The 9,473-nt window shown below is 37.9% G+C and overlaps 1 pseudogene; it reads left to right on the top strand.

Moving 5' to 3' along the window:
• Window positions 1-1,306: 1,306 nt before the first annotated feature.
• LOC132283186 (small nucleolar RNA R71) lies at window positions 1,307-1,405 on the top strand (annotated as a pseudogene).
• The last annotated feature ends 8,068 nt before the right edge of the window (window positions 1,406-9,473 follow it).

Here is a 9,473-nt window from a genome sequence, read left to right as displayed (position 1 = left end):
TGCATCCAAAAGTGGAAGATGGACTTTCACTTGCCTAAACATATCCATAATTTCATTTGCTTTGGCCTTTTGCTTGTCATTTGAAATGGATCCTTTTAAGGCATTCGGAAATGGGGTTTTTGGTTCAAAAATCTTTTCAGAATTTTTCATTGAAGTTTCTTCAACACAAGAAGTTTTGAAATCATGTTGCAAATCTTTCTTTTTAAAATCTCTTTTAAAATCACTTTTCAACATATTCTCATTTGAAAGATCATGCATATGCAATGAAGGAGGAATATGATGATAAACGGGATGAGTGTCAACTTTTGGTTGCACCAGTTCACTCTCTTCATTGGACATACCCACTTGGTTGTCCACAATCTTTCCACTTCTCAAGGTCGTCACCGCATTGACATGCTTAATTGTGTGACCTTCCGATGAAGAATGAGTCTCCACAACACATTGTTGCTTTGGTGGGGCATTCAAAGGCATTTTTCCTTTCTCTCTCACATTTAAAGTGCTAGCTATTTGCCCTACTTGGGTTTCTAGCTTTGCAATGGATTGAGAGTGATAATGAAGCAATTGTGTGTTCGCCTCTAGAGTGCCTAAAATGGTTAAAACTTTCTCTTCAAAGGCGGGACTCCTAACATTTCCTTGAGAATATGATTGATTGGGAAAATGAGAATTCGAGAATTGGTTTCCTTGTGATTGGTATTGTTTATATCCTTGGTATCCTTGGCCTTGCATTGGAGGTGGAATATACTTCCCTTGAAAACCACCTTGGGAAGGGTTTGAGCCCTCCCCTTGGCTTTTCCAAGAGAAATTCGGATGATTCCTCCAACTAGAGTTATAATGATTACCATAAGGATTATTCCCTTGATTAATAAAAACTGTATTGACTTGTTCATGATGCTCACTTTACACATGTCCATGGGGACAATTAGAAGTAGAATGTAAAACACTTGAACAAGTCATGCATGTCTCATTAGATGCATGATGAGAATGGTTGGGGAAGGAAGATACTTGATTCACTGAGTTTTGGTTAATCAAGAATTGATCAAACCTTTGAGATAATGATTTCATCTCGGCGGCAATTTCATTAGAGTGATCGACTTGATGTAAGTCGACACTCTTCCTTCCACTAGAATTTCTACCATTCTTCGAAGATAAAGTTCGATGCAAAGAATTTTCACTCATGCTCTCATAAAGACGCCACATATCATCCTCATGCCTATCAATGTAAGAGCCACCCATGGAAGCATCAACCATGCCTTTGTAATTGTCCGATAGACTTTCAAAGAAATATTGAACTAATTGCCATTTGGGCATGTCATGATGTGGACACTTCCTAAGCAATTCATTGAATCGTTCCCATGCCTCATGAAATGTTTCCCCATCCCCATGTGAAAATTCCCTAATTAAAGTTCTCATGGCATTGGTCTTAAAAACCGGATAGTACTTCTTCAAGAACTCTTGTTGTATTTCTGCCCAAGAAGTTATTGAAAAAGGCCTAAGATTGTTGAACCAATATTTTGCCTTGTCTTTAAGGGTGAATGGAAAAAGTTTAAGCCTTAAGACCTCTTCCGGCATGTCCGTGTATTTCACGGTGGAACATATTCAAGAAACTCATCCAAATGCTTGTAGGGTTCTTCACTTGGAACTCCATGATAGTTAGGAAGCATTTGAATGGTTTGTGGTTTGATTTCATAGTGGTGTGCTCTAAATGGTGGCAATTGAATGCATGTGGGTGCATTATATTCATTAGGCACATAGTGATCTCTTAATTCAAGTGGTGGATTAGCAATTGGTGGTGCAACATAGGCACCTTGATTGCCTTGGACTATGGGAGGTTGTGGAACAAACATTGGCCTAGGCATTCCCAATGGAACTTGGCATTGTTGTTGTGGTTGGTGAATGAATGGCCTTGGCATGCCTAATGGTACTTGTATGTTTTCATGATGCATATTGGGGTGAAGGATACCTTGTTGGTCTATGTGACCAAGGTCCTCCACATGGTCATCATTCAAATCCTCTATTGGTGAAATGGATTGATAAGAACTACCTCTTCCCCTAGGATTATGAACAACCGATTCAAGATGCAAATTATGAGGGACAAGAGTAGGATTCAATGACCTACGACTATGTATGCACAACAAGACACAATCAAGCAACAAATAATGAACAAACACTTCACCTTCACAACAAATCAATCAACAACAAACTTCCTCCACATACAATGATCCCATACTCCCATGCTTTCAAGAATATGCAAAGAACAATAAAAATGCCTCCACGTGGGCTCACGATTTATTTACAAATTGAAATACAAGCCTCCACGTGGGCCAACAATTTAACTAAGGGTTGAGTTAAGAAAGAGCTCACAAAGGGTCCTTTAGCACTTCAATTCATTTCCAATTTTAGCTTTGCAATTTTTTTTTTTGTAGATTTTTAGCTTTTTCCTTCCTTTACTTGGAATGCTCCTTTGCTCACCTTCTTAGCTCAATGTACCTAGTTAAACAAGAACCAACACAATAAGTAACCAAAATGAAAATGCAAATAAAGTAAAAACACGATCAAAAGAGTACTAATTCCTATTTGATTCCACAAATACGACGTTGCCTTCAATCAATCCCCGGCAAAGGCGCCAAAAACTTGGTGGTGCGTTGTCGCGGTGCACCCAAAGCTTGAAATTGTGCAATAAGAGTGTGCGTGTGCAATGTTGCCAACTTTTACATTTATAAGAGCCACTATTACCTCTAACTACAAAATATAGATAAGGCAAGTAGGGATCGTCCCAAGGGATTGGTGGGTCGTACAAGGTTGTGGAATCGAGATTAGGGTTAGTAGGTCGAGTGATCAAAAGAATGGTTGGTTGGTTGAAATATACTAATGTGAAATTTAAACTAAAATAAACAATGAAATACAATAGAGAGAATAAAAGAGAGAGATCTTGGGGTGTAAAGGTTACCACTAAACATAGCTTTTCTACACCTTTAATGAATGATTAATGAGGGGGAAAAACATGTGTGCAACAATAGTGTGTGTGATAAGTGCTTAAATGTTGCACATTTCCGCACCTAAGCTAGGGTATTTCAGTCTTTGCATCTATCTTAATTTCATGTTTTAGTCGTAATTTATGTTTATGTGTATTTTAGGGCAATAAAGTTAAAATGTGCTAAGAACGGTCCATTAAAGCCTTTTTGGAGTCAAGCAAAGATATTCAGAAAAATTTCAGAAAATGACAAAAAGAGGTCATAGCCCATTACTCGTATAGTGTGTTTATTCTTCGAAAGCGGTCAATCTCGGGCCTTTGATGATGTTCCCAAAGATGAAGAAGCAAACCAATTAGCCCGGGGCCAAAATGGAGCTAAATAAGGCTTAAAGGAAATTTCCAACTCTGGGCGGATCGATCCCCCAGGGTTGGGGATCTATCCCCCAGGACTTGGCAACATTACAGATTTTTTTTATTGTTTGGGCTTATTTTGTGAACTATTGGGCTTTAATAGGGTTGTTACTTAAGGCCCAGTGAGCCATTAGATTAGGGTTAGTATTTATTTTATTTAGGTGAATATTATTAGAATTATGAGTTTTTATTATAATATGTATCGTATTATTACATTCTCTCTAGAAAACACGTGAAAGAGGAGAAACGGAGAAAAGCTAGGGTTCTTGGAAAAAGCACAGAGAAGAAGAAAAACTCAAAGAAGATGAAGCAGATGATGGGACTTGTTCTATCTTCGAATCCATCAACCATGAGTGGCTGATTCTTCTACTTAGGGTTGGACAAACCCTAAGCATGTAACCTATTCTTTCTCTCTTTTCACTTTTTGGGGATTAATTTATGTAATTAGTATATAGTCTTGAATATTATGAATTAAATTCTTCCAATTGATTATATGTATTAATCTCATATTGTCTTATATGTGGTTGATTGATAAACAAATTTTACACTTGAATTCTTTGTTAATTGATTCTTGTGATGGCTATGCATGGTATTGATTAGTTGTAATTGTGTTTCAAATTGATGGAAAATGCTTCTATTTGATGGATGGCACTACATGTTTAGGTTAATTCATTGTCTAATTAGTTTTAATTTAATGTTTAATTTAAATTTAATTAGTTTAATTGTAATTTAATTATTAGGTAAGTAGACCATCCATACTTGTGTTTGAATTCCATACTCTTTGTTACAATTGCATTACCCTCTTGATTGATGTATGTTAAAATTGTAGCTTGAATTGATGAGTCATGCTTTAGATTGATGAATTATACTACACCTAGTTTAATTGTCATTAAGTAGGTAATTCAAGCTTGAAATTGATGATTCATGCTTTTCTTTCCAAATGTTAGCTACATTATAATTACTTAGTATTTTTCCTCCAATTAGTTGAAAGTTAGTGAGTTAGGGAATGTGCTTAATGGTGAATCCTACACCCTAAGTCTTTTTCCAATCTCTTAAACTCTACTCTTTTATTGCATTACTTAAGTTAAAAATTAGTTTTAATCACAAAACAAACCTCGTTTCAGCAATCACATAAGCACTAAAGTAGGATTCAATTCTGAAAAACCTATAATTGTTTAGATCTCTTGGGACGATCCCTGCTCACTTCATACTCTATAGTATAATTGTTTAGTGGTTTTATAAATTTTAAAATATGGTGCCCACTTGACATTATTTCTAAACCTAAAGTGTTGTGCATTATTTTGTGCACACGCTTGGGTGCACCATAGTTTTGGCGCCGTTGCCGGGGATCTAACGGTTGTAAAGAATTGAATTAGACATTAGTTCTTTGTTGATTGTTTACTTTTAAGTCATTTTTATTTTTATTTTCTCATTTGATTTGTCAATTAGGTACTTGAAGCAAAGTGGAGCAAACACTGGACTTTGAAGCAATTAAAAAAAATTGAAGTTGCTTAAGGACCATTTGTAAGTTTTTCTTTAATTTTTGTGCTTAATTGTTTACTGTTTTGCATGTTTTGGACAGCCCAATTGAAGGCTTAATTTGAATTGTTTTATTTTTAAGTCCAAGCATACCTTCTTGTAGAAGGCATCGGCCCGTGTGAAGGCATTTAATTGTTTTAAGTGCATTAATATTATTGAGGAGTTTGGGAACATCGTATGTGGAGGTTGAAAAATTGAAGTGTTGGTGTGTTGACTTATTCTAGTACATGCATGGTCGTAGATTACTTAATCGCCCTCTTGTTCCTATAAATCAAAATCTTGAAGTTTTCCTTCGGCGTTTAAGAGGTAGTACTAGGGATAGTCATCCTAATCTTTGAACTTTTGATTTTCCATCACCTTTAATGGAAGACCCAATAGATCCAATTGAAGATCCCATTGTAGATCTTGGTCATGTGGATCATAATGGTGTGCACCACCCACCACAAATTCATATTGTGGATCCTCAAGGTGTGCATACACCCTTGGGAATGCCACAACCAATTAATCCTTTGATGCAACAACCTAATCTTGGGATGCCAAGGCCAAATGTTGTTCCCCCAATTGGTGAGCAACAACAACAATATGTTCAAATGGCATACCCTCAACAAGGTCAAATGGCATATAATCAGAAAGGTCAAATGCCATATCCTTCTCTCAATCCTCTCAATCCTCCAATGGTCCTTAAGGATCGTTATACTCCAAATCGATATAATGCACCCACTTACATTCAATTGCCAAATTTTCGTGCTCATCATTATGAGATTAAGGGTTCCACCATTAACATGTGCCCCCTTTTCTATGGGTTGAGCAATGAAGAGCCTTATAAACATTTGGATGAGTTCTTGGAAGTTTGTTCCACCGTAAAAATCACGGACGTTCCGGAAGAAGTCCTAAAAATGAAGCTTTTCCCTTTCACTCTTCGGGATAAAGCTAAATATTGGTTTAACAACTTGCGGCGAAATACAATCACCTCTTGGGCACAATTGCAACAAGAGTTCCTAAAGAAGTATTACCTCGCAAGTCGAACCGATGCTATAAGAATTTTCATTCGTGAATTAAAACAACAAGAAGGAGAACCCCTTCATGGAACATGGGAACGTTTGAATGACTTGCTACGGAAGTGCCCACATCATGACATTCCGAAGTGGCAATTAGTTCAATATTTCTTTTCAAGTTTATCCGATGCTAATAAGGGCATTGTTGATGCTTCTTGTAGCAGAAGCTACATAGAAAGAAATGAAGATGAAATTTGGCTTCTTTTCGAAAAAATGAGTGAAAACTCAATGCATAGATCTTCATCTTCTATGGGTGGTCACTTAGCAAATATGGGACGCAAGAAAGCTTTAAATCAAATAGACTCTTCCATGGAAATTGCCACCGAGGTCAAAAATCTTACTCAAAGATTTGATAAATTCCTTTTGAATCAAGGTCCGGCAATTCAATCATATTCTCATCCTTCCAATGAAATGTGCATGACTTGTTCTAGTTACACTCACCATACTTCAAATTGCACTCTTGGATAAGTCATACCAAGTGAGTCTCAAGAACAAGCAAATGCAGCTTTCATTCATCAAGGGAACAACCCTTATTCCAATACTTACAATCCGGGGTGGAAAAATCATCTAAACTTTGCATGGAGAAATCAAGGAGACGGTGCAAACCCTCCTCAAACTCAAGGCTACTAAGCAAAGTATGTTCCCCCACATCTTCAAAATCAAAATCAGAATTCTCAAGGTTACCGTCCTTCATTCTATCCTCAGAATGTGAATCAATACTCTCAACCTCAAGCATCAAATTCTCAATCTTACTCTAATCCAAATCAATCGCCTCTTAAGAGTTTCACTTTTGAGGACAAGGTCTTGCAAGCCTTAGGTGATCTTCGAAAAGATAATCAATTGTTTCATTCTCACTCTCAATCAATTGCAAAGCTTGAAGCTCAAATTGGGCAATTAGCTAATTCTTTAAATGTGAGAGAGAAAGGTAAGTTGCCTAGTCAAACTGAGACCAATCCTAAAGGGCAATTTATGGCTCAAGCAAGTCCTTCATCAGAATTTTCTGGAAATGAGCAAGTTCAAGCAATTACTACCTTGAGGAGTGGTAGGAAAGTGAATAATAAGGTAGAGGTACCTACGGAGGATAGTGAATTGACACAACCTAGTGGTTGCATCCATCCCATTCAAAATCTTATTCTTACTCCCTTGGATGCTAGTGGTTCCAAAAAGGATATTCCATCATCTTCATCATCATCTCCCCAATTAGAGAAGTCTTATGAGCTAAAAGCTCCATTTCCTCATGCTTTGAGAGAGACTTCATCATTTGGGAGACAAGAAGGAAAAATTCATGATATGATGGAAGTGTTCAAACAAGTAAAAATCAATCTTCTTCTTCTAGATGCAATTAGGCAAATCCCACCATATGCAAAGTTCTTGAAAGACTTGTGCACACAAAAGAGGAAGAGCAAGGGAAGGGACCTTAAGAAAGTGCTTTTAACAGAATAAGTGAGTTCCATCATTCTGTCTAACACTCCTCCTGTTCAAGGATCCAGGTGCTCCGACCATTTCTTGTGTTATTAGAAACCAAGAGGTTCGTAGAGCTCTCCTTGATTTAGGTGCAAGTATCAATCTCATTCCATACTCTGTGCACTTGCAATTAGGATTAGGGGACTTGAAGCCAACATCGGTAGTAATCCAACTAGCCAATAGATCAATTAAGAAATCGAGGGGAATTGTTGAGGACATATTGATTAAGGTTGATAAATTTTATTTCCCGGTTGATTTTGTGGTTTTAGATACTAAGCCAGTCCCTAATCTTACCAATCACATTCCAGTCATCCTAGGAAGACCATTTCTTGCCACAGCCAATGCCACCATTAATTGTAGATCCGGCATTATGGACATCTCTTTTGGCAATATGATGGTTAAACTTAATGTTTTCAATGCAAGTCAACATCCCACAGATGAAGACGAGTATTTCCTAGTAGATGTCTTGGATGAAACCATAGAGGAGACTCTTCCCTCTATTCTCTCTAAGGACCCTCTTGAGGCGTGCCTTTGTGAAATGTTTGAAAGTTGTGGTTTTGACACAGAAGGATCCATAAGTGAGGTGAATGCTTTGATGGACTCTATGGCCACTTTGGATTACCCACCTTGGAAAAGCAAGAAAGAACCTCTTCCTTCACTCTCTAGTACTCCACCAGTTCCTTCTCTCATCTCTCCTCCTACTCTTGAGCTTAAGCCTCCTCCATCAAATCCCAAATACGCTTTCTTGGGCCCAAAAGAGACTCTTCCGGTCATCATTGCTTCAAATCTTGAAAATGACCAAGAGAAAGATCTTTTGGAAGTGCTTAAAGCTAACAAATAAGCCATTGGATGGAGTGTGGCTGACTTAAAAGGCATTGACCCTTCTATTTTTATGCATCGCATACACATGGAAGAGGATGAAAAGCCATTTAGGGATGCTCAAAGGAGATTGAACCCAAATATGAAGGAAGTTGTCATAAAGGAGGTTGTGAAACTTTTAGATGCGGGAATCATTTATCCTATCTCTGATTCCAAGTGGGTTAGTCTAACTCAAGTGGTTCCCAAAAAGTTGGGAATCACAGTTGTTGAAAATGCTAAGGGTAATCTCATCTCGAAACACACCGCCACTTCATGGCGTGTTTTCATAGATTACCGAAAGTTGAATTCTGCCACTAGGAAGGACCATTTTCCATTGCCTTTCATTGACCAAATCTTGGAAAGATTGGCTGGGCAACAATACTATTACTTCCTAGATGGTTACTCGGGGTACAATCAAGTGGCCCTAGATCCATTAGATCAAGAAAAGACCACCTTCACATGTCCTTTCGGTACATTTGCTTATCGACGGATGCCTTTTGGATTATGCAATGCTCCTGCCACTTTCCAAAGGTGTATGATGTCAATTTTTTCGGACATGGTGGAGAAGTATTTAGAAGTCTTCATGGATGACTTTTCGGTTTTTGGGTCCTCATTTGATTCGTGTCTCCAAAATCTCAAAAAAGTGCTTCAAAGATGTCATGAGACTAATCTTATGTTAAGTTGGGAAAAGAGCTATTTCATGGTTCAAGAAGGAATCGTGCTTGGACATGTCATCTCTAAAAGAGGAATAGAAGTAGATCGAGCGAAAGTTGAGCTAATTTCTGAATTGTCTCCACCTACTACAGTGAGAGAAATCCGCTCCTTTCTAGGACATGCCGGTTTTTATCGCCGGTTCATCAAAGACTTTAGCAAAATTGCTAGACCCTTGTGCAACCTTCTTGCCAAGGAGACTCCATTTGTCTTTGATGAAGCATGCCTAAATGCTTTTCATCAACTTCGCACTCTTCTATCATCCGCTCCCATCATGCAACCTCCAAATTAGTCCTTACCATTTGAGATTATGTGTGATGCTTCCAACTTCGCAATGGGTGTTGTTTTGGGGCAAAGGGTAGGTAAGCTACCATATGCTATATACTATGCGAGTAAGACTTTCTCAGGTGCCCAATTGAACTATTCTACCACCGAGAAAGAGTTACTTGCCGTAGTATATGCCC

The sequence above is a fragment of the Cornus florida genome, unplaced genomic scaffold, assembly GCF_030987335.1.
Source record: "Cornus florida cultivar Cherokee Brave unplaced genomic scaffold, ASM3098733v1 CherokeeBrave_3.0.0_Hap2_Chr01, whole genome shotgun sequence".
In the NCBI taxonomy this organism is placed as follows: domain Eukaryota; kingdom Viridiplantae; phylum Streptophyta; class Magnoliopsida; order Cornales; family Cornaceae; genus Cornus; species Cornus florida.
Note: the sequence above shows the minus strand (reverse complement) of the source record. Positions and strands in the feature narration are given on the sequence as shown.